General features: G+C 39.4%; 2 long non-coding RNA genes across 3 annotated transcripts in view; both read left to right on the top strand.

Moving 5' to 3' along the window:
* LOC122462428 overlaps positions 1-25254 on the top strand; it is a 199872-nt gene that overhangs the window by 46061 nt on the left and 128557 nt on the right. The window lies entirely within an intron of this gene.
* LOC119567427 overlaps positions 1-25254 on the top strand; it is a 73436-nt gene that overhangs the window by 208 nt on the left and 47974 nt on the right. For both annotated transcript variants that reach the window (XR_005227450.2, XR_006284966.1), the window contains exons 2-3: positions 10619-10712; positions 12645-12807. This is a non-coding gene — a long non-coding RNA (uncharacterized LOC119567427). The remainder of the gene's footprint in view (positions 1-10618; positions 10713-12644; positions 12808-25254) is intronic.

The raw sequence follows: 25254 nt of genomic DNA, 5'->3' as shown, positions 1-25254 counted from the left end.
TGTTTGCTTGTCATCCTTTCTGTCTCTATATCTTATACATGGTATCACTTAATCCTATGTCCTTTTGTTGCATAAACCTCTTTTTTACTATAAATCAGTTCAGTGCACTGATTGAAGGGAAAGGTGTTCACCCCTGTTAAGCTAACAGGCTGCAATGCATTGGGTCTCTAAAAAAGCAATGCTCTCAACTTCAGAGAGTGTTCCAGGAGAGGACTGGATGCTACAGGGCAGACAGTTTGGGGAAAATTTGGAACTGGGAGTGTGTTGGGGTCACCCTGCGGAAAGTAACTGGACAGTGGAAGGCAGGGTGTGACCTGCATGCTCATATGCTGGCAGTTAGTGTCAGGGCTGTGAGCCACAGCAGCATAGCATTTAAGGCACCCACAGTTGCATAGCAGATGGTGGCACACACCTTACTGGTCTGGGTTGAACCCCAAAGTGTCGCAATCCTTCCCTTACATAACCTACAGCTATGCCTTTTTCAAGTCTGAGACTTGTTGCTCCAGAGAATTGTATAGTATGAATTTTCAGAAGGATCGTTTTCACTGTGGAGCATTTATTTTACTGTCAAAGTGATACAGCTCAGTTGAAAAACTGAGTCATCAGTGAATTAAATACCATATGGTCCCTGTCATAAAAAATGATTTATTACCCCAGGATAACAGCTTTGGTATAGTTAAGAGAACATCTGAGTAAATAATAAAGATTAAGGGCATTTGCAATGATGAGAACTTATTGGTTTTTGCTGTTGTGTGAGGTTTTCTGGTTTTGATTATAAAATCTGTTCTCTATCAAGTGTTGTGATGGTGTTCTGACAAGTCTATAAAAAGATTGTTTTGAAAGGAAAAAGTCTTAAGCTGTAAATATCGGCCAACTCAAAAGTTACTTCAGCAGTCTGAAAGTCCAGATATCTAAATGCTTTGTCCAAACTTCTGAGGTCTTTCTTTCCTCTTTCTCAGTGATACAATCCAACCTTCTTCCTTTAACCAAGCTATATCCTTTTTGTTTTCACCCACCCTGTCCATATGCTGAAGTTCTTATAAACTCTCTCTCCATTTTCTTATTTCCTCCCTTCATCCAGAACCAGGCCACCTTCTTTTTCACCCCATCCCCAATCAGTCAATTTCTCTGATCCTAAATCCACCATATCTCTAGCCCCCAAAGATCTTTTTTTCTTCCCACCCACTTCCTGATTACTACATTAATATTGCCATAAATCCATGTGTCTTAAATCACATAGACATAAGAAGGCAAGGTACTTGTCCTTAGGCGCATACAATCCCAATCAGTATAACTGAGTAAGAATGTGAGTTGCTGGTGGGTTGGGGTAATGGGTCATGGAATATTGCTCTTGGGAAGAGGGGAAACCGGCTTACTTTTGTTCTGTGTATTACTCCATTTATATGTATAATATCTACTTTTTTTGAGGGGGGGCAGGTTTCTTGGGGACAAAATGGGCAGATGAGAATTTGAGTGAATAGCACCATAATGATTCTCAATATGCCTTCTAATTTTCATGTTCCAACTGTAGTCTCTAGGTTTGTCACTGCCTTTGCTCTCCTATGGGTGAGTTATTGCATATGCTGGAGGTTCCCTATGCTGTGGGTCCCTCTTCTGCCAGGAAGCAGCGACCGCCCTGGGGAAGGAGGACTCACTGGAACTTGGAACAAGGCTTGATGCCAGCAGCTGGTCTATCTTAGACAAATGCTTGATGCCACCTTGGTATCCCAGTCGCCTCTTCAGTGAGTGGAGTGACACAGAACTGCCCTAATCATGAAATGGTACCAAAATGTTGGATTGTACATTGGATAACTTTAAACAAACTCCTTACCAATTTTTGCAAAATACAAATATTCTTGAAATAGAGTGAAATTAGCAGGCAAATACGATAATAGCTGAAAATAATTGTGTGCCGGGGCACCAGATCTAAGAGTAGTGACAGGATGTCCGCTCCTAAGCTTTTTTCCACTGTTACATAGAACAGTGGCAACCAGGTGGAAGAAAGAGTTTAAAACCTTCCGTTATTAACAGCCCCCAACTCTTTAAGCACAGAATTAAGCACATTCTTTAGTGTTTTGCAGGATCTGGGCCAAGGTGTTCAGCACCTGGCAACATCGAGCCCACCGTTAGGCAGGCATGTGCCCAAGAGCAGCCTGAAAAGGAAACAATTCCAAACTGAGCGGTATGGTCAATTTGGAGATTAATTCCAACCTGATGTCCAGAAAGCCTGGTATGTGGAAGCAACCTACCAAGAAGATACTACCTGTGTCAGGATTTCAATATTCTACTGCGGCTTGAAAAAGAAACAATCACTGTATTTGTATACAGTGTTTAATGCAAAACCAACTCTTACTGTGACTGTTTCTATTACAGCCCCTGCCATTTACATCTATTTACATATCGACATGCAGACAGGAGAGAATGTAGATGAATTGTATGGTGTGTGTCACATACACTATATGTAAAATAGGCAAGGAAAGTATTATTATTAAGGTTGCCTTACTCTTCCCATTATAAGACTTTGTTTTCAATTCCTTAATGCTTTCCCAAACTTTCAATGTTCAAGCTGAAATTTTCCAAGCTGGGTGTCTGCCTCAACGTGAAATTTTTTTGGAAAAAAAATATTCGGCCATTTCTGAGAATGGGACCAAGGAAAATACGTTTTGCTTATGGTTTTTTGTCAAGGCTTACTTTGAACAACTCTAGTGCCCCCATACCTTGCAGTAGGGACTTGAAATTCGGCAAGAGGATGGCCTTTGTGTCAGGGATGTGCTTTTGGCCATCTCTATGAAAATCTGCCCAAAGATGACAGCTTTATCAGGCTTTAAAAAATTGCATTTCACATGTGATCAGTAGAAACTTGTTTGACTATAGTAGTAGCTAAAATCTTTTCAATTTGCTTTTTTAAAACCTAGGAGATTACATATGCAAAACTGTATTAAAAGAGCAATAATACTGTAAAATCAAGCATTTAAATTCGGACATACCTGTGCAATGTTGTCAGCCCCTTCCCCCCCCCGCCCCCGCCCCCGTGTATATGTGTTATGATATAGTCTTCAGTTAAATGTTAATGTACTATTCTTCCCCAAAAGACCTGTGCCTCATTCAGTGGACAGGATGGAACTATTCTGGGGATGAATCAAGGTTATACAGTAAAGAAGGTTGTGGTCTGTAGACCCCCACCTCATTTGTTCCTGAAGTTTGGAGGTATAGTATAGTGAGTGAAGCAGGAGACTGCGGGAAAGGGAAGGGTAGTCTCATGGTCAAGGCAATTGAATGCAATCCTGGAGAATCCTTCGATACTGAGTTCCTGTGTGATGCTAGGTAAATCACTTAAACCACATTTTCACAGGTGCTTACTAGTTGTATGTTCCTCAGCAGAAATGCTGAGTATTCACAGCTGTAACCTAAGTCAATTGGAATGGTGATTTGAGCACATCAAGTGCTATATAATGCCCAGTACTCTGAAAAATCAGGTCCTAGGTGTCTGAAATTGGGCACCCAAAATCAGTGGAAGCTTCTGGCCTCAATCTCTCTGCCTCAGTTTCCCATCTGTAAAATGGAGATAATACCATCCACTCACCTCATAGACATCTTATGAAAATAAAATTAATATTTGTGAAGCCCTCAAACTATAGTGATAAGTGCCATAGGAAAGCATAGAAGGAAATTAATAATTCTGTCTTCAGAGTGCAGTAAGCAAGCCAGGAGGGGTGGGCACACATCAGTATTTTGCTTTCTTCCCATGATTCAATTAGGTTGCTCAGGAGGAAAGCACCTTCTATCCTGTGCACCGAATGAGGCAAGGGTACTGTGGCAAAAATAGCATAGAATCATGTAACAAAAGACTGTAGCATAATACATATGCATCAGGGGGCTGAACTAAGATTATAACTAAGATTATATAGGCTACCTTGATACAAGCATTTCCTGGCTCTGCAACCTTAATGTTCTTTTAATGTAATTTTCTGTGTACACATAAATACATTTTTTCCTTCTATGTGAATAACACAATATTTAGTTGCAAATAGCCCAAGTTTTAAGTACAACTATGTTTTCTATTTAGAATAAATGTAATAGCCACAATTCTGTAGTATAACTTGAAGGAATCTATATACTGTATGTTTCTTTCAGGTAAAATATAATCCTGTAGGAATTATTTTCTCCTGTTATGCTTTGATTTAAGTTTCTCAGATCTGATTCTCTTAGATACAGTTCAGGGGATTTCTGTGATGTGATTTAAAAATACAAACATCTGATTCTCTAGATGTGTTTTTTTTCTCCCCCCCCCCCCTTGGTGGGTGGGGTGTGTGTGTGTGTGTGAAAGGGTAAGGTGTGGTAAGGTTATAGGGGAATTAAACTCATCTTTATATAGACCTTCTTTGATGATAACAAAAACAGTACCATAATTTGTGTTCTGTCCATCACTTCCCATGATTCAGGGCCACTTGATCATATTAATATCTTAAATCACTGTGCATGTAATACATAATGACATCATCCTAATGAAAATACTCAATGGGGATGCTCCCCTGGGCCCCATATACAATAGGTGAGCTTGCAATATTCCATGTGGATCTGATTATTATCAAAATGATGTCCAGCAGGGATGCTGAAGTTTCTCAGGTTCTTGCACCAAACAACGTGATAATATCTTCCTTTCCGTTCCTTGCCTTTTCATGCATACTCACTTTGACAGGCATCACGGGAATCACCAAGGCAGCAGATGGTTTGTGCACAGTTCCCTCAAGCATAAAACAACATTTCTGTACTTGTTGTCAGGACCTTAAATTGCACACTGTTCTATTTGATTATTTTCAAACTCTGGATTGGCCATAGGGGCTCAGAGGAGAAATATTTGCATACCATGAAGTGGGGGAGAAAGGCTGAATTAAAGTGGCAAGCAACTGGATTGAAACTAAACCCTAGGTAAAAGTCAGATATACTAATGCTTCACCTCGCTTTGATTTTATTATTTTCCACCAAAGCAATGACCCCTAATCAGATTAAAAAGTATCTAGGTTGAGCATAGTTATTTGTCAACCAAATGAATACACAAGGGTTTTAGTTATGTAAAAACATAAAACTGAAAACTGGCAAAACTCTAACATGTAAACCTTAACTATCGAAGTTCAAATGTGAGCTAAAGAATACAAATATAAATGAGTTCCTTGAGCATAATGTTATTCCATTGCATATCAAGTTAATGTAATGTATTAATTCCTTACTGGAAAGCCATATGCATTTTAAAAATTCAATTTGGTATGCAGGACTTTTTTCAAGACTCAGTAGATAATGTCAAGTTTAAATCTGTATGTGAGGCTGGAGAGATCGGCATTCAGTTGGAGCTGTGGAAGGCTGAAGGAAAGATTTATAAGCCTACTGGGTTTAAACAAATTTGTTTAATTTGTTTTTTCCTCCGAGCGCCAAATTTCAACAACTTTAGCAGCTTGCACATTCTAAGTTACTTTGAAGAAAGATAAAATGTTTGATATAGAAATTATAAATATGGCTTGAAAAAAAGGGTCATTATTTCCAGGAGGAAGGAAAATAGTGAAGAAAATGTTTTAGAAATGATGGGAACAAGTGTGTAATAGGGCTGTGAAAAACTAATGTATGAGTTCTCATTACCACATGAATTTTAATCTTAGCCTGAATGGCTTCCCTCTAAGCACAAATCCATACTCAATCAAAGTGCTGGGTTTTCTGAGTCATCACCCTCTCACCGTAGCATGTGGGAATTACAGTAATAAAACACACCATTTTATGCATCTTCATCAGTTTCTGTACATCACAGCAACTTAACTGCCAGCGCCAAACTTTTTTAATTTTATCAGGGGAAGGGCTGAAGGAGCTGAAGACTTTGACTTCAAATGATTTTTTGAGTTTTATAGGTCACAGTTGTGTTATTGACCATTGGTGGGAGTGTTAGTTGGTGCTAGGGGATGTCCCCTATAGCATTTTAGTAATTATCCTTAGATTAGATCTTAATGAGGATACTTAGAAAATGCTTTGGCTGGATTAAGTTTCGTACTTAATCATTAGCTCCTGTTAACTGCTTCTGAACTTCTGCTTCCTCTTCTGCACATTTCTATAACCGTAACCAAAGAGTGTTCCTTGGTAAGCAGGATACAGAATGGCAAGAATGTGCTATGCTTATGGAGAAGTATTTGGACAACTGGTATATTTGATCAGTAATGGAATTGGGCCAAAAACTTGAGTGCCAAGGTCCTGAGTTTGGTGTGCTGTGAATTGGACCTACAAATTTACCCTAATTATGAGATCATCAACAAAATGGGAGTGAAAGTTCATAGTGATTCAATAACCAATAACAAATGTTGATGTGAAAAGGTACAAAAGTGAGACAGACTGAACTAGCCAAACAAAAAGGCCTACTGATAAAATTCAAGGACTATGTTAAAATCATGCTTGGTAAACAAGAAAAGTGGAACCAGAAAGCAATGAACAAAAACTGGTGAGTCGGAAATTAGGCCTAATCGGTGGACAAAATAATGAGAGGATGGACTAATTCACCTATCGCTCCCTTTTGGCGTCCTGAAAAACAAACTTTGGAAAAGTTTGTCTGATCGAAAATTGGCTAACGGAGCAAGCTTCACCATCGTGGCTGCCACCCCCACCATCTCCTGTGACCTCAGGCCTCTGTCATTCTGATCCTCAGATGCCCTGACCAGACCAGGCCAAAGACAGGGACCCAGTTGACATCGACACTTCTACCAGCTATGGCTGAATCCCAAAAACCACATGGGATATGAGGCTGTCTCCCTGCTGTGTCTTCTTCCTTCCCAATTGTATTTCTTCTCTTTCTCTCTCTCTCAGTTTTCCTTCTGTTTTAATAAGAGGCTTACTGAGCTAGCCATGACTGTGTATTTTGCAACACTATTGTAAACCTGTGACCAGAAAGAAACTGCTAAATGTAAAGCCCTAAGCAGCTCAATGCTGGTACAAGTTTGCTAGGTTTCAGGTACTGTGCCTATGGTGTTCCAGCAGTGAGGTTGCAGGCAAGAGTCAACACCAGAGACAGAAGCTGCATTTTCTATTTTTGCTGTTCTGTTCTCTCTCCTTTTGTGTGAGGTTTTTTTTTTTCTAGGAGAAGGGCTCAGACCTCAACAACAGCAGCTCCAGCATCAACAAACTTCTTTTCTTTTCTCCAAAAGGATAGTTATTTCCATTGAAGAGACTGTCAGGGAAAGGTTCTAAAAACTCTCTCTCTCCAGTTAAAGAAACAGGGAACAAGGGATGCTGTTAAAATGAAAGCCTTACTTAATACTTTAATTGTTTTCTTGAATCTTTTTAATAAAATGTTAAAAGGATTTTTAATAGTATGTTTGCCATGGTACCAAGCAGGCTAAGGTCTCTATGGATCAAACCTTGGACTTTCTTTAAAACTGTTTAATGTTGGACAATGACTGGGTTATGTTGACATCTTTGACTCTTTGAGCTATATGTGCCATCTAAATGAATACAACAGATCAAGTATTTTCCCCAACTCTCCATGCTAGTAGGTGTCAACATCTTACAAGTTGTAATTCAGTAATTGTTGTTTCCAAACGCATCACTTCTGGGAATGGTACCATGTTGTTGACTAAAAGGGACACTTAGGAAACTGGCTTTTAGAATTCTCTCTAAAGAGGAACTAAAATTGTGGTGGCCCACAGTATCCTGGGGTAACAGGTGGGTTGGTTGGTTATGGACATATATTGTCCTTGATCTTAGCCTGATGATCCCATTTATGCCTGTTATGTTGGAGGGAGGTAGGAGTTGAAACAACATGCTATTTACTAAATGCTGCATGGTTAGTTGTAGAGTAAGATGAATACCATAGGTACTCCAGCAAATATATAAATGATTTGATTAGTTTCTCACCCCATTTGTGTTTGTAATCCATGAATGTTATGGTGAATGGGAACAGGCAGGAGTATTAACAGAAACAACAATTTTTCAACAAATTTTCAGAGAAAGTGAATTTTAAATTGGATTTAGATAGGAAATGTGGTTCTAAATTACACTGATCCAGCCAAGTCACATGGGTATGTTTGTTCTGCTCGACCAAAAATCAATACAGTTCAGACTTCAGATATCATCATATATTTTCAATCCAGAGCTCAGTGAATAAACTGTAGAATTTGAGAAGTGAATTTTAAAGGCACTCACCTTGAAGGAGCTAATATGGAGTCAAAGCTTCTCTCAGCCTCATTCAGATGAGGGATTTGAATCCACATCTTCTACCTCCTAGGTGCAAATCACCAGGCTACAGAGTCATATTCTCGGCACAATGAATATTGAAGGATATCTGAGCCAGACTGCTGCCGATGCTGCACACTGACTCAAAGGAGTTGGGGGGACTATGACGTTAATCTTTGCTACCTTGTGCTAGTATATCATATGACCAGTGTCTGAGCATGGTGCTTATCAGGCTTGTGCAGGTAGGCAGGAGGAGGTGGTGCTATCTCACTTTGCACCACGAAATGGCTAACTGCATAGCGATGCTGGCCTGTTCGGAGCGTATGTATGACTATATAGCTCTCTTGAAGCATACTCTTTCGCCAGAGCTAGAGAGAGATGGGGAAAAAGATTGTGACTTCCAGGCTTCTTCAAGGGCCATACAGCAATGTGCTGTCCTTTACTTGGGGACAGACCACAGTGTCCAAATCTAGCTGTTTTGTAAGTAGATTTTTCCTGTTTCTTAGGATCTCCCTCTCTCTGATCCAGAGGGAATTTTGTGTGGCTGTTCTCAAAAGAAGTACTTGCTGGAAGTTCTACCAATGTACTAACTGCAGAGCAGACAATGCAGACAGCAATGTGACCAGCAATCAAAAAATACCCCCACGGAAATTGGAGAATGGAGTTGTCTTGTATCTTGCATCCCCATTTCTCTTGCATGTTAATTCAGTCCAGTGCCTCTGTACCACAGTGAGACACAGAACCCAATCAATCCTTTTTCAGAGGATTACCACTTATCAAAATGGGATGTGCGTTGTTGGCAGCTCTTGTGAGGTCATTACAAGTCCTGTAATGCTTAGATTTTTTTAAAGCCCTGGAGTCACGTGACTATGTGAGAATCTCTGCTTCCATTTAAAATAAAAAAAAGAAGATTTCTGTAACTATGAGGGGTAAGATAGCTTGAAAAAGTGAACCCTAAAGGCACAAACATCAGAAGCTAAATCAGCTCAAAAGGAATTATATTTTCAAAATATTATGACTTCTTCAACCAACCTGTACAATTTTAGTGTTTGACCCATAACTTTTGAATGCATGTGGCTGTCAAACACTGCCAGACTGTACATTCTGTAAGCACGTTCTACTGGAACAAATCTGTTAACATTAGGATTGTGGGTCACACGAATCATCTGATGAGGAGTGCTTGATATGTACAATCACAGGATCGCCCATGCACCTTCTGTTTTTAAAATTGCACAGCTACTTGCATTACATGTACTTTGGCCTTGTGTTAGATCCCCACGGTATTCATAAACGTGGCACAGAAATCACCTTTTATAGGTCAATTCACAAAGTATTTAAGGTCCATTATTGATTGGGAGCACAGGAGTAGACACTCCTGTGATTTTAATAGCCCTTAATGAAAAAGGAGACTATAACCTACTCAGGCTGTAAAATTTGCACGTCAATGCCTAGGGGGAATGCTAAGAGTATTGACACAACTTTGTTTTAAAAGTAATTTCTTTGATATTCCTATGTTTATGATACTATGTAATATTAGTACATTCAAAGCCTGTAGGAAGCTTTCCTTTCTATATAGAACTTAATGAGACCAAAAAGACAGAATTTTTGGAAACTATTAACAGGAGGCAACCAGACTGAGAAACTGTTGGGCAAATTCCAATGGGAGAAGATAGCATCTGAAGATCTTAGTTATAGATAGAATGATCTTGACTCAGGGTTCTAAAGGAAATTTTACTCGATTTTTTTTTTGTAATGAACGTCATTCAATTTCCCTTTATGGGTTTTCTTTGTAGTAAACCGCAGGTTTCTATAGGATGTACTATATGATATGGTTTAAAAATGGAGTCAGCATAAGTGCAGGACTTTTATTTTTAAATTTTAATATGCGTTCTACACAATGGCTTGACAGTAGCAGTGAGGAAGTGAGGAAATTGTGAAACAGTTTTCTGTTGATATTTTCAGATTTCTAAGAATGCTGTGATTAGCCTGTGATACATTTCTATGTTTGCTTTACACAGCTGCGCTAAAATAAAACTTTGCTCTATTTGATTGTGGGAAAGATATTCTCATGATCCAGGCCAACAGAGTGAGTGTTTTGGAATTGGGAGGAAGGAGGCCATTCCTTATGGGAAGGCTGGTTTGATGACTCTCTCTGAAATGGAGAGCAGTGAATGAAGCACTCCTGGGCCACTCCGGAGAGATGAGTGTGATGTAATGTCCCTTTAAAAACCAACCAACCTTTCCAGAACACAGTAAGAACTGTCCCAGGGTATTCCCCGAGGGCAGGGGGAAGTAGCTGTTGGTGGAGATCTCTGCAGAGGCTGTTACTTGAATTCCCCCTCACCTTCTTGTTCTCAATGCTGCTTTTGGAGTTGTGGTGGGCAATAAAGTGAGGTCACCTGTGTTTGCCTTACAGTCCAGTGCTGGAGTGTGTTCTGGCTGGGGACTTTGTGTCACACAATGAGGACTGAAACATGCTCCTGCAACCCGGGCACGTCTTTCACTTTCTGGTGAGTCTGGGATCTCCAAATTTCGGGACCTTCTAGTGATGCTCCTGAAGTGAAAATGAACTGAAAATCTAAAACAATATATGTGGGACATTTTCACCACCATTCATCCTCTATGGTGCTTGTCTGCTTCATTGTTTTGTGCAGACAAGTGCTGCTACTTACATATTGTGCCCTTGATCTGTGCATCCACTGATGTCCGTGGTAGCTCTGTATATGGGTTTAGAGAGTAATACATTGTCCAGACAGAAAACTCCTGAAGATTTCAACACCTTACTAGATCATATGGAGTACACAAGCTAAAGAGGAGGTATATGATATGCATTCAGCTGGCAGGTCTACTTTTATGTCAACCAGTCTTGGCAATGTTTCTTTAAGACACAAAGGGAACATTATCAATACTCACTAATTTAGGGAAGTTTTAACATTCTTTTGATTCTTAGAGGAAAAAAACTTAGGAAGTAACAGATTGGCATGAAATCTGCAAACATGGTAAATCAAGACTACCTCTAAGCGGTGGTCTTTAAATATTATTGATTCTACTTATTCCCTCCACGCATCCTAGAAATTCAGCCCTATATGTTCTGTGAACAGATGAAACTCTAGTTCCTCCCTAGATGACAGGCTTCTTGTTGAAAGCTTAATCATCCCCAAAGCAATAGAGTACTGCAATGAAAGATATGAAAACTTCCAAGACATTGTTCGATATAGAAGTTAACTCCAAACTAATTAAAATGACAAGGGGAGCCTCAGAGTAATTAAAAAACACATGCCCTAGTCCAAATCCCTGCATCCTTATAAATAAATACATAAACATTAAAAGCAGTGGAAAATGCAAGCATTTCAGGATACTTTTTTCTTTTAAGTCTGCTCAGTAGAGAAATTTCCAAGCTGTAAAACAGAGCTGATTGGAAAATGGAAATATTTCACACTTTGAAATATTTCATTGTCCTGATTTGTGACAAAAGGTCACAATTTCCCATAGAATCAAAACTCTAAAGAAAGTTGACTTGGAAATATTCGATATTTCCATAATGTTAAATTTCATTTTGATATTAAATTTACACATCAAATACATAATCATAATTTACTAAAGTTGGAATGGAATGATAAAATAGAAACAAATAATTGATGACATTTTTGATGATAAATTTTCAATCAGGATACTCCCACAAATGTTTAGATTTTGACCTAACTGCATTTTCCAATAGAAAACTGTTCTGGTGAATTTTTTTTCCCTACCAGCTGTACCATAAAATGCCATAAAACTCGTCTCATGAATGCAGTAGCAGTATGAGCAGTGACTACTTCACCTTATCAAAGTTTGTTGCGTCTGAATCTTTAATAGTTTTGTAGGATCAGGTAAGTAAGGCCTACCACTGAGTCAAGAATACTTCAGGTCTGTAGAGGGTAATATCTGCTGGTCAGAAGTCACACACACTCCTTACCTTTTCACCTCCCAAGGCCTAGGTTCAAATTTAGAAAAGGTCTTAAGTGAGAGGAGTTTAGTAATTCTAAAACTCATCCTAAAGAATCTTTATCCACATCACATCTTTAGTCAGTGGTATTATTCCCTCATTTTCATGAGTGCTACCACTTTCCACAAAGAGGGAAGGTAATATTCTAAAGGAGCTCGTAACAACATTCCTCTGTCGCTGACTTTGAGTTCACGTTATCAGTCACATTTTCAAGATCTGTAGTTTGTACTGCATTTGCTACTTACCATAGATAAATGTATGTTTCCCCTTGTAGTTTCTGATGTATATGCAGCACGTCATACGTATCAAGAGGTGTGTGTGTGCTGAAAGCTGATAGGCACCTACACCACCAGAGACAATAGAAAAAAGAGCGGAGGGGGACTTCAAGGACTATTATAAAAATAATATTGAAAAGCATCCTGAATGTTTTAAATTACTTTCTGTTTCTGTTCACTAGGCTAGTCCCACGAGAGGCATGTCTCCTCTCTGGGAGCTTCAGGGAGGCAGTCATCGCAACATCTTTTCCCAGCATATTTCAGAACAACACAAGTTCAGACATCAGACAACAATGAGCACTACAGTCGACTGCAAATGCTAATAATGACTAGTCACAGGGGCAGGTAAAGGCTCCTTTTCTTTCATTTGTAAAAGGTGCAATAACTATTTTTAATCCTGAAATAACTTTGTTCTCTCTCCCCTCTCTTCTGTCTTAACCCAAACACCTTGAATTTTGAGTCTTTCTTGTCCTCTAAAGGCCAGCCCCGAGAATTATCCTGCATGTAAATAAGTGAAGTCCCTAAGACACTTGTGGTTTGTTGTCTCTGCTGTAGCAGCAGATTGCAGTTGCTCACTGTGCTTCAGATGACTGCTGCCTATGGAGTGCCTGGCTGTTTCCCTATTAGAGTTAATGACAGAAAAAGGAAAATCTGCATCCTCTAAGCCACATTTCTGTATTAATTTAGTGAGTGGATGTTGCATCATGGGAATACAAGCATTTTGCTATTTTTCCAAGGGCACTGCTACATACTAGATCAATCTGACTCCTTGGCATGTCCAAAAAGTGGAGACAAATCTGGGAAGTTACCAAGGAGCCTATATCTTGCACCTCATATATATGTATATATTATACACACACACAGACTATATTAAAAGATCTTTAAATAATTTGCTGCCCCATGTGCATATGCTATAGTCTTCAATTACATGATCGTGTATTACTTTTTCCATAGGACCCGTGTCCCTCAATGCATGGGGTGGATCTGATTTGGGGATGAATCAGAGTTGTATGGTAAGGGGGGCTGTGGTCTATAGGACCCCTGCCTTGCTTGTTGTAGAAGTTGGAAGCTGTATACTGAATGAATTAGGCCAGGGATTGTATAAAGAGAGGATGCTGTTATAGTTAAAGCAGTTGAGTGTTGCCCTGGGAAACTGAAATTCTGTCCCTGCCTCTGCTACAGACTTTCTATGTGATGTTAGTCAAGTCACTTAAGTCAAGCTTGACCCCTTTTCCCCCCATCCCCTCCAACTTGTCTCTGTCCTAGTTCTCTCTCTCATTCTCACTCTTGTTCTCTCTCACTCACACACACACACACACACACACACACATACACACACACATACAATATGCCGGGCACCTCATCCCAGTCCCATTCCTCACCCTTCCCCTTTCCTCATCTGATATGTCTGTTACCCACATTGGCCTTTAGTCACACTTGTCCTTCTCCCCCTGATCCATGTTCCTGAACCTCACTGGCTCCCAGTCTCCCTCTTCAGCTTCCTCATCCTGTATTAGTTTTTTCTCCCAAACTCCTTGCCCAGCGAGTCCTAGTCTCCTCTGCCATTCTGGATCCCAGGTCTCCTTGAACACCTAGTCCATATTCTCCCTCCCATGCCCCACAAGCAATTTCCAGTTCCAATTTACTTCATCGACCCTCTCCAATCGAGTCCTTGTACTGTCTGCATTTGAATTAGGCATTTTCCTCTTCTAAGTTGCCTTGCCCCAGCAGGGGTTGAGGTGGGGGACTTTGAGAACAGAGGAGAAAAAGGCTCTCAGTTCAGTTGCTGAAACCTGGGATGGCACACAGCAGCCTTGAGATGCAATTGCAGGGAAAGTGCTGCTCAGTCCTTGGATAGAGCATGACCAGTCCAGATGGAATCTTCAGAGATTTTTACCTGTGAATTTCTAGCATACCTGACTGAGGTTGTATGAATGGTGATTTTTTTCCCCCAAGGTTTATCATTTGGTGAAATTTGGATGGCTTTCATGGGGATGGCAAAAGGCACATACCTGACAGAATTGTTACCCCCTTTCTAATTTGAAGTCTTGCTCCAAAGCATGGGACTAGAACATTTAAAAGAAAAAGGTCACCAGAATGTTTTAATATGGTCAAAACAATGTCTGTTTCCCTAGCCTCATTCTTGGGAATGACACAACCATTTTGATGGAAATTTTCCAAAAAAATTCAGCCAGAGGTTGATACCCAGCCTGGAAAATTTCAGCTTGAATGGTTCAGTTTCAATTGAAAACAGGGTCTTACAATGACAAGAGTTAGGAACCTTAATAATAGGTGGTGTCTTCAGCCCTGCCTATAATAAAATACTTGATAATGTTTTATATCGAAATACGTACTGACATGTGCATGTAACCATGAACAATGGGTCAGAATTATCTCTTGCTTCTAACTATTAAAATGGAACTGTAAATTGAAGTTTCTGAAGTGGGGTGAGAGAAGTGGCATATAACCGGAAAGTATCAATTATTAGTGATCATACATGGAATTGTGTCCAACAGTCAGAGGGCAGGGATACTGTGCTGTTACTGACCTGAAACTGTTCAATTATTTCCAGTTACATAATTCCCTGTGTTTTGGTTTGGAGTGTCCAATTTGTACAATTATTGAACCATTATATCTTGACTGTATCATTTTGAGAATCCTTGTAGTCTGGCTGAGAGGCATTAGCCAAACTGTGCAGGAATATGCATAATTGCTCTGTGATTATCTGGATTCTTGATAACTGTCCTGTAACTATACACACTTCTCTCCCTTGGCTACTGTAAACCCTCCACTCTGATTTGTTCTTGTTCTCAGATTTTTTGAAAGAGTTTGTATTACCTCAACCTCTCTCTCTCTCTCTCCAGATGAAGCATGGCCACTCTGTGTGTGGCCATGGGTAAGTCACTTAGGCCTTGTCTACATGAGATTTTAGTCTGTGGCAAGCTGGGGTATAAATCTACCCCAAAATAGCTTGCTATGCCCTACCTGATGTTAATGTGCATCCATAGCCCACACAGACATATGGCATGCAGGGTTAGTGCAGGGTAGATTCACCCCCCACTTGCCACAAACTAAATGTTCATGTAGACAAGCCCTTAGGGTCAGATTCTGATACTCATGTTGAGTAGTAACTTACTCCTTAAGTGCTCCCATTGAATTTGTCGTTAGAGCTGGTCAAGAATTTTTCCAGAAAATATTTTTTCATGAAAAAATGCAGATTTGTTAAAACTGAAACTTTTTATGGAAAAGTCTGTTTTGACACATTTCTCTACTTCTAAAAATGTTCAAAAAGTATAGAATTTTTCAATGTTAATTTAACATTTCCACAACCAAAAAATTCTAGTTTTCTGCTTGAAATGGCTGTTTTAAAATTTGAGGTAATTAGAGAGAGTTTTTTTTAAAGGTCACAATTGTGAAATGAAACACTTTGATTCAAACTGAAATCTTTTTCAAATGTTCAGTTTGTGAGGGGTAAAGTGGTACTCAATGAAAGCAAAGTAAAGAAATGGTGACATTTAATCTTTCCATGCTGTTTGTAAAGGGAAATAAGAGTTCCCTCCCTAAAGAAAGGGGTCGTGAGGATAAATCTATGTATATGGGGAAAGCTCTCAGATCCTTGGGGTGTTAAGGGCCACATCTTCCTTGACAGAGGGAAGCAGACAAATTTCCAAATTTCAATAACATGACTAAATCAAAACATTGAATATTCAGCAAAAACAACAAGGAGTCCTTGTGGCACCTTAGAGACTAACAAATTTGTTTGTCTCCAAGGTATCACAAGAACTCCTTGTTGTTTTTGCTGATACAGACTAACACGGCTACAACATTGAATATTCAATCATTTATGGCTGAGGCATTTGCTTTGAGTTGGTTTTGCTCATTCCACACTCTCCATTTCCAACACGTGGAAATTAAATTCACACTGAACAAAAATAGTATTTCCAGGCTGTCTATACTCTTCAAACTTGTTCTAAAGCTTTTAGGGGATAATGCATGAAATTGGGGTTTTCCACTGTTTGGTTGCTCTGGGTTTTTCCTCTGATGTATAGCAATTTGGCCTTTTCTGTCTTCTGTTTCAGTAATTGGAGCATTTTGTATTGCCTGCCTTTTTTGTGGAGTTTATTGGGTTTGAAAGTTGGAAGTATAGATGGGCCATTCCTGAATTCTCACTTACATTTCAATAGTGGGAATGAGATGTCCTTTGGGTAACACCCTTAGCATTTTGGTTGCATCAAAGACAAGAAGCTGCTCATTTTCTAGTTCAGATGGGTTGATGTATCCAGAGCATGTTCTGGGGTGAAATTCTGACCCCAATGAGTTTTGCCATTGACTTTCCAGAAAGCCAGGATTTTACTCGTGATATTTTGACTCATGATGGTGGGCTATATTCTTGTGAGAAGAGCTATAACCTAGCCTAAAAGCCAAACCTTTGGATAAACAAAACCTGGGTATAAATCCCATCTCCTTGGCCAAGTCTTTTTAAAATATATTTTTTAATTAGTAGTAGTTTTGGATTTACTCTTTCTTGGAAGCCTAATGCGTACAGTAAGACTCATAATAAATGGAATGCTTACGATATCTGACCAACAGCAGACAGCTCTCAACTTTCAGCGCATTAGCTCTGAATAAAGTAGAAGTCACCAGCATTTTCCAGACTGGCAGTTTCTTGCGTCTTTTTTTTCAATTGTTCACAAACACTAAAAGTTGGTACACAAGGTTTTATCTATTGACAGACAAGGCTGCTAGATTTACCCTTCTATAGCACCTCCTGCCAGATGTTATGAAAGCAATTTGTAAATATTAGAGCTGGTCAAAAATGGAATTTTTTTTGAATGATTGTTTCATTTTTGGAAAAACTTTTATTGGAAACTTTTAAGGAAATAGTTTTGAAAAATATTTGAAATGTTTTATCACCTTTCCCTTATTTATTTTTAAACAGTTGAATGCAATAGAATGATGACCAGGTGGTGATTTTTCATTTTTTCATTTTCTCTTTTCCCCCTTCCTTCTGTTAGAGTGGTAAAAGGAAATATTGGAACGTTTTTGTAAGTTTCTAGTTTCTGCCCCTGTGGTCTGAGAGCATTGAGATTTCCAACCAATGTCGAGAACACCTTTTGTGAAAGAACATTCCCTAAAGTTAGGGATACAATATTATAACAGAAATAATGAAAGCTTAGTTTGTAGAACAATTCAAGGCTCAAAAATGTTTGTTTATATAATAGAGTATTCATAAAAAAAAGAATAGAGTCCTCTCTGAAAGCTATATTTATTTTTCTCTTCCCAGACCAATGAGTCTGTAGCCTCTAAATGACAGGTGGATCAATAAATGCCTCTTAAAAGTGTTGTGAAAGAAACCTGAAACTAAAAAGAACAAAACTAATCTTCAATAAAAATATCTGACCCACATATGCTATACAGACTAACAATGCTATACACCAAACTATTGCAGAAAGCAAAACAATTCCTTAGAACTTCAGGCATTTTGTTTCTTGCACATGCTTTTACATATCTTCTTGTACTTGTTGAATGGGCGGTACAGTACTGCATATGCAAAAGAGCAGATTAGTGTCTATCCAACTATTACTGACCTCTTCCAAATCAAATATCTCTATTTTTACACATCCAATCAGAAAGACTGAACAGCCAATATGTTTATGTGATGGCTTTCAGTTTGGCTCATACTAGGGTAATCTCAGTACTCAAGGACTTCCAGTACTAAAAACGTGAGTCTGTACAGCTTGAACTAAAGAACCAGTCTCTCTAGCAATCTTTGGCTAGATCTCCCTTGTGCTCCAGCACACTTCCTTCCCCAGAAAGCAGTCTTTGGCTTGAGTGTTCGCTCTCAGCCATCATTTAAACTGGATACTATGGGTTTTTTGTTTTGTTTTGTTTTTTTTTTGGTTTTTTTGTTCTCAGCTTTTCTTAGTCTTGGATTTCTTGGTCCTTAAATTTTGATTTTTCTCTCACCAAAATTTTAATTTCTTCCTGTTTTTCATAAGGTATCTATTTTGGTAACATGAAACAGACACACATTAGGATGTCAAGTGTCTTTGTTTGTTCTCATGCTACAAGATAATTTCCTGGAAATTACTTTCTGGGTCCCACACTCAAGAGAAGTCTTTATATTTGTAAAGACGAATAGGAGGACATTTGGCAAAGATAAAATATAACCATCTTTCATTTGTACTTTTCTCCATAATGAATTTTCACAATGCTTTTATGACAGTATTGCAGTCTACTTACTTATCTACTGTCAAATAATTCTGAAACTTTTAAGTGGCTAGTAAAGTGTTCTGCCCTGTAATTACTTAAGTGTTGGATAATTATGTGGTTTGAGTTGGATAATGTTGTATTACATTGTTTTATCAGTTGGATGAAGTGAATGTAAAATGAAGCAATGATTATCTAATATAGGGTAATTATGAAAAGCAAAATGTGGCTTTACTTTTTTTATTTAGTTTTTAAATACAATTAACTATTTTTTTAACATGGGCAAACAATGTGTTTTCCTTTGGTCTCATTCTTCAAAATGACTGAACTGTTTTTTCAGAAGCATTTTATTTACTTATTTATTAAAAATCAGCCTAAGGCAGAGACCCAGCAAAGAAAACTTCAGGTAAAACTCTCTGGTAAAAATTCTGAACAACTGAAAATAAGCCCCTATAATGGGAAACATTTGGCAACCTTAACGATAAGTGGTACAACCAGGTCCAGCTAACATATTCCGTGTTTGGAATAGTATCCAGGCACATTCACCATAGTTCACCTCAAACAAGAGGTTTATAATGGAAGAACTTTAGTACCACTTACGACACTTACACGTGCACTAAAACAAGTCTGTTCAAGTAATGTCAACAGAATCATAGAAAGTCTGAATTAAGATCCACAAAACCAAGGCTGAAAATTCACTTTAACACTATGGTCCTGAGCCTGCAATTTGCTGAACTTTTAGGTGATTACCCAAAATGGGATTAAAGTTAAGACTTGCATAAACCTTCAAGATCTCAGTTAATTCAATTCATAGTGGTCAGTCAGTCGAGTATATGATAACTTGGTGCACATGTCTGTATCAGCTTTGGTTTTGTGAATGCCATGTTGTATTTTTAACCTCCATTTTGAATGTAACCTTCAGCGTGGCCTTTGAGCATTAATTTTATAGCAGAAACTTGACACTTAATGGAGAGACTATTTGGGAAACTGTGACAGAATAATGAAGGGCCAACAAAATTCAGTGGGTATGTCTACACTACAATTAGACACCCAGGGCCGGCCGGTGACCTGGCTGTTGTGGGAGGCTAGCCCCTGATCCCTCCCCTTGTGCCTAAGGCCCCGGCCAACCCCCTCCACAGCAGGAGCCTTCCCAGAGCACCCCCAGCTCTGGGCGGCTGCTGCCCCCCACAGCCCCAGTGTGCCAGACAGCTCCCCCACTCTGCGAGCCAGAAGACCAGAGAGAGCTGAAGGCTGGAGAATGATGGAGAGGTGAGACCACTGATATCTCTGGGTGAGAGCTACAACCATACCGAAGAAGAACCCAACTAGAGAGGCTGAAATAAGGTGTGGTGAGAGATGCCAGAACTGCCCCAGAGAGAGGAGTGGCATAGAGATGCTGGAGCTGCATTTGGCATGTCAAATGGGCTGTTGGGACGTGACAGATTGAGTGCACTATTTAGACTGTGCTGGGGAATTCTGGATTCGGTTGTGGGACTTTTTGTTAAGATGTATATGCATCGGACTTTTTTGTAATAAATTAATCCAGCAAGAGCTATTTATACATGGAAAGCTGGTGTGGAGTTACTGAGGACTCTGGAAGAAAAGAGGAAGTGAGACATGTGCACCTGTCATGCTGTAGCCAGCCACTAGAAGGCACCCCAGGCAGGGTTAATTTATGGCACTCTGCCCCATCCCCATACTGGTGTCACTCATCCTGAGAGAAAACTGCTAAAACTTACTGCTTAGAGGTCCAAAATCTCCCTAAACCTCATTTAAAAGGGAGAAAGAAACAGTGCAAGCTACTGCAAAGGTTCATAGGCTCAATGACATACAGCTAGCTGCTTAATAGGGGGAAAATGTAGAAGGCCCTGGGAGAGGTTTCTGGCAGCAAGCAGAAAGGGAAAAATAAAATCCATTTTAGTAAGGACCTTTTTGTAAGAATTCATTTGAAACAATTTAGTCTGTCTAACGTAATTAAGTCACTAAGCAGCATAGTATGGTAGCCAGCAGTACTTAACAAGCAAGGATTAAGAACATTTAATTCATTAAGTACAGTACTACATGACTAGAATGGGATGTAAAGTATTAGATACAGTATGATGAGTTACAACAGATGACTGATCTGTCTAACAAATAAAATTGTGTATTGCAAAAGTCACCTCATCTTTATTTCTAAAGGTCAATCTTTCTATTTAATTAGCTCATGTAGGCATTGATTCTACAAGGTATTTAAGCACATGCATGTGAGTAGTTGAATTGCCTTTATTAGCATGACTGACATCAGTATTAGCCTGTTGCTTGTGTATATTTAGTTACGAAGATGTCTAACCTATGAGTAAATAGTTAGAATAAAACCCTGAATTTGAAGTGGCAGTAGATCACATTTGGCTAACCTGATGGTAAAAATCCCTGTGAGTAGAATTATTTCAAAAGTGATTTAGGCACTTATGAGCCAAAGGCTGTGTCCACATTGCCCTGCAGTTCAGTCTACGGGGGGTGTGAATAGCAGTGCTCACCAAAGTGCTGCTCTGTTAACTCCCACATGTGGATGCTGCAGGTGCAAACGAAAAGGTTCTTAGTTTGCATTAATATCCTGTTTGAAGAGGAGTACTCTAAGACTACGTCTACACTGGCAACCAGTAAAACACCTGCAGGTGGCCCAGGTCAGTTGATTGTGGCACTATAAAATTGCAATGTAGACATTCAGGATTGGGCTGGACCCCCTTTTGGGGTCCCAATGCCCGGGCTCCAGCCTGAGCTCAAAACCCTATACTGCAATTTTTCGCCCCACAGCCTTAGCCCTGTGAGCCCGAGTCAGCTGACACAGGCCAACCATGGGTGTTTTTAATGAAGTGTAGACATACTGTAAGAGCCTTTCCATTTATGCCCGCAGTGTCCATATGCAGGAGTTACAGAGCTGCACTTTGCGGCACACTGCTATTCACACCCCGTAGTCCGAATTGAGGGGCAGCATAAAATACCTTAAAAATGTGGACCTTAGGTGCTTTTGAACATTTTATCCTCACCTTGTCTTCACTCAAGCCTCCTCTGTTGCTCCAACTGATAGAGCAGTACTGGTCAATTACAGGTTCAGATTTTGCCACTATATAAGGTGGCGTCAATTACCCATCAGGAGGGAAGTGTAAGTGGGTCTCAGGGGAGTCTAAGTTGTTGTAACTTTCACCACAATGGACCAAAGAGGGATGTAGTAGGAAATGCAAATAAAAATAAACTACCTGCTAATACAATTTACATCTTATTCCAACCTTTGTTTATGTACGTTATACCAATTTAGCTCACTTAGCCCCAGTTTTTGGTATATAGAGTTGAGCAAACACTGCAAAAAAGTTAATGGAAATGAATTTTGACTTCATAATCATTACTATTTGTACCAGAAACCTCTTTCTAACAGCTATACCCAGTCAGTCAGGAATCTGATACGCATACATGACCTGTGTGTCAAATCAAAACAACTCACACTGTAAATACTCTCACAAATTGCTCCTGAACTAAATAGGCTGAGAATTTTTCACAGAAATATGAATAACAAATAAATCTGAGAACTGCAATCTGTTCACAGGCCACTCATGAACAGAAAAAGAGTTGAAATCTATTAAATGTGGTATTGACCATGAATTATTTCCTGAGCTCTATCAGTATGAAATTTTGTCATATTGTAATTTTGTAACAGTCACTGAAAAAATTAATTTATTTGTATTGGTTGGTGACCGTAAGAATAGAAACTGCAGAATGAAATGCTATTAAGCAACATTCAGATCTAGCTAGCAACTTTAGAGGAAATAATTTCCCCTTGCATTCAGAAAACATGAAAATATAAATAAAACAATCAGCACTTCACTTGTACTGTATAGAAAAACATTTTAAATTTCATCTAATCTGTCTTAAAGTACCCAGATACATTATATTTCTTTGATACAGCTTAGTTGTCTCCCAGGGAAAAGCGAGAGAAATGATGTTCTAATTATTTATGTGTTTACTCAGCTTTTGCTTAGGTTGCTGCTAAACTGGTTCATTTCATACACTTTCTGCCACAGCAGATTTAATATTTAATTAAAAAAGCATTAATGATGGCACTTCACTGAATTTCCTTTAGACAAGCTCCAGAACTATAGCAGTCCAAACAAAGATTGCACTCTGGGAGATGTGCTTGAAAACAAAGCAAAATGAAAGGCAATAATGAAGTGTGAGTGTTGATAGCATTATGTTACACTCACAGGTAAACCTTTTCCTTTTAGACTCTGAATGCAGAAGTAGAATGTAAATTCTTACTGCAGTGTCACCAGTCTGTTAAAGTGCCTCTGGTGCAAATTTTCTAGAAAAACAAATTTTGACAAATTTCTAGTGTGTTTTTTTCCCTTTCCTGTTTTGGTTATTTTTCAAATGTTGTCTAGTTAAACAGAGAACTCTCCCGCTTTAACCATTCCATTCTGTTTTCTGCTCATGAAATATATTACCATCTGAGGGTATGGATGCATTTCCGGTTGCATCTTTTCCTCTTTCCACACTCACACTCTTCCTTTTTCCTTGCCAGAATAAGCGGCAGAAGTAAGGGTTACTACTTTTGTGAAGAAAAGGAATGCTTATGCCATTCTCCAAATCAATGCAGATAATTCTTCCCGCAGTCACACAAACCTCGTGTCTTGCAACACCTTTTTCACAATCACAGAATGACCAACAAAACATCTAGAAGAGCCATCACTTAAAATACAAAACTGCAAAATATGTAGATTTGCCCTTGTTAAACTGAATTGCCTTGAAATCATCTGACTCTCTTTTCTGACAAAAGCATGTAATGGTTAGAAAAAGACAATTTAATGGAACAGGCTCATCCCCTTTCTGTTCTGAAACTCATCAATATGTTTTACCACTGTGTATCTCAGAGCTGGTCCTTGAAAAGGGTTGAGGGCTTACCTGAACCTGTGCCACATTTGACCTGCCTCTCCCGGTGGAGGCAATGAGTGAAGTCAGCTGTTCTTAGAGCAGGAGGCCAGCTAGCTAAGCTGGTACTGTAGGAAGAGGCCCTGGGAATGAGTGTCTTTTATTGTATTGTATTTGGTTTGGGTTTGGTGACTCTTCAACTTCTTATGGGTTCCCAGGGCTGGGAACCGATAGAGGATGAATTTGGGTGTCCCCCCCCCATAGTGCCACCTGGTAAGGTGAGGCGGTGACTCTGGATGTTAAGGGGAAAAGACAGGGCAGGATGGGGACTGTTGGGTTCCCAGCATGAGCTGAGGATGGAAGAATGGTGTCTTCCATTGTCCTCTGACTATGGTGGAAGGAGTAGACTTTCTGGGCTTAGCTCGAGGGCCAAATCACCTCCGCAACTAGATGGTGCAGGAAGCAAATCACCAGAGAGACTTAACTATGCTGAAGACTGAGAGAATGCAGTTTTAACTCAACTCCCAGTCACATGCCTAGTGGAGTCTAGTTCTGCAGGTATCATCCAGGAAGGAGAGCTGAGAGAGCTCCTGGGAAAAGGCTGGTAGTCTTTCCAGAGCCAGGGGTGAGACTAAGGCAATTATCTGCTAAATATCCTGAGCTGGAGAGAGCCCACCGGCTCTCAATCTCTCATCTGCCATGCAACCTGGAAAGTCTAGCTGGGCCTTCAATTCATATTTGTATGTTCTTTTATTACTTTATCTGGACCCTCTTGTGTGCCATGGCTTATGGATGAAATTCACAAATGGTCTCCACTTCAAGTAAAAACTGGTGTAATCAAGGTTTGGGAGGGGAATGCTGAAAGGATCAGGGGATGGAATCCCTTCCTGACCAATGAGAAGGCCACATGGATTATCTGACTACTAAACACTGACCCTCATAAACAATATTTCAGCCTGAGTTCCTTTCCGTGCCTAACTGCAGCCAGCATACAGGCTTCCTCCTTTCAGCAGTGCAGAGGTTTCCTGTGCAGTTGCTCGGCTGACCTCTATAGCTGCTCAGCCTCACTATGGGGCTGAAATGGTGATAAGGGTCCCACATAGTTTCTCTATACTGAATCCAGTGTGAAGTGAGATCCGTGGATGAAAGTCACTATGTGTTGGATTTTGCTCAACTTGGAAGTAAAACTAGATGGCTTAATTAAACTCTTTAGGGTCAGTTTTACTTTCTGGTTCTCCTACAGTAGTAACGAACTATTATGTTTTTGGATTCTAATACTTCAGGGGATGTTTAAATAAATATGATCCTTATTAATATACAAAAAAACACACCCAATTTTACTTTTTTGGGTATAAGAATTGGGAAGTATGTTCTTAAATAGTTTGTGAGCCCTCTAGTGGGGCTCACTGTCTTCTGTTTTTAGAAGCCACCAGAAACCAGTCAGAACAATAGTGTAAATATGTTGCTTGGTCTTCTAGTCTTGTGTATATTTACTAAAAATAATTATTTGGGACCTAGCTGTGACTGTGATTTCTTCATAGTGTGTTTGTGAAAGAGCAAAAGAAACAGTTCTCTTTTGTTTTGTTTTTTGTTTTTGTTCCCAAACCTTAAATACTGGTCGTTTGCTACCTGACTGTATTTTTTTGAATGCTACCATGATCAGAGGCAACTATTTTTCCTCCC

This window comes from Chelonia mydas, chromosome 11 (assembly GCF_015237465.2).
Source record: "Chelonia mydas isolate rCheMyd1 chromosome 11, rCheMyd1.pri.v2, whole genome shotgun sequence".
In the NCBI taxonomy this organism is placed as follows: domain Eukaryota; kingdom Metazoa; phylum Chordata; order Testudines; family Cheloniidae; genus Chelonia; species Chelonia mydas.
This window is presented reverse-complemented; position numbering and strand designations above follow the sequence as displayed.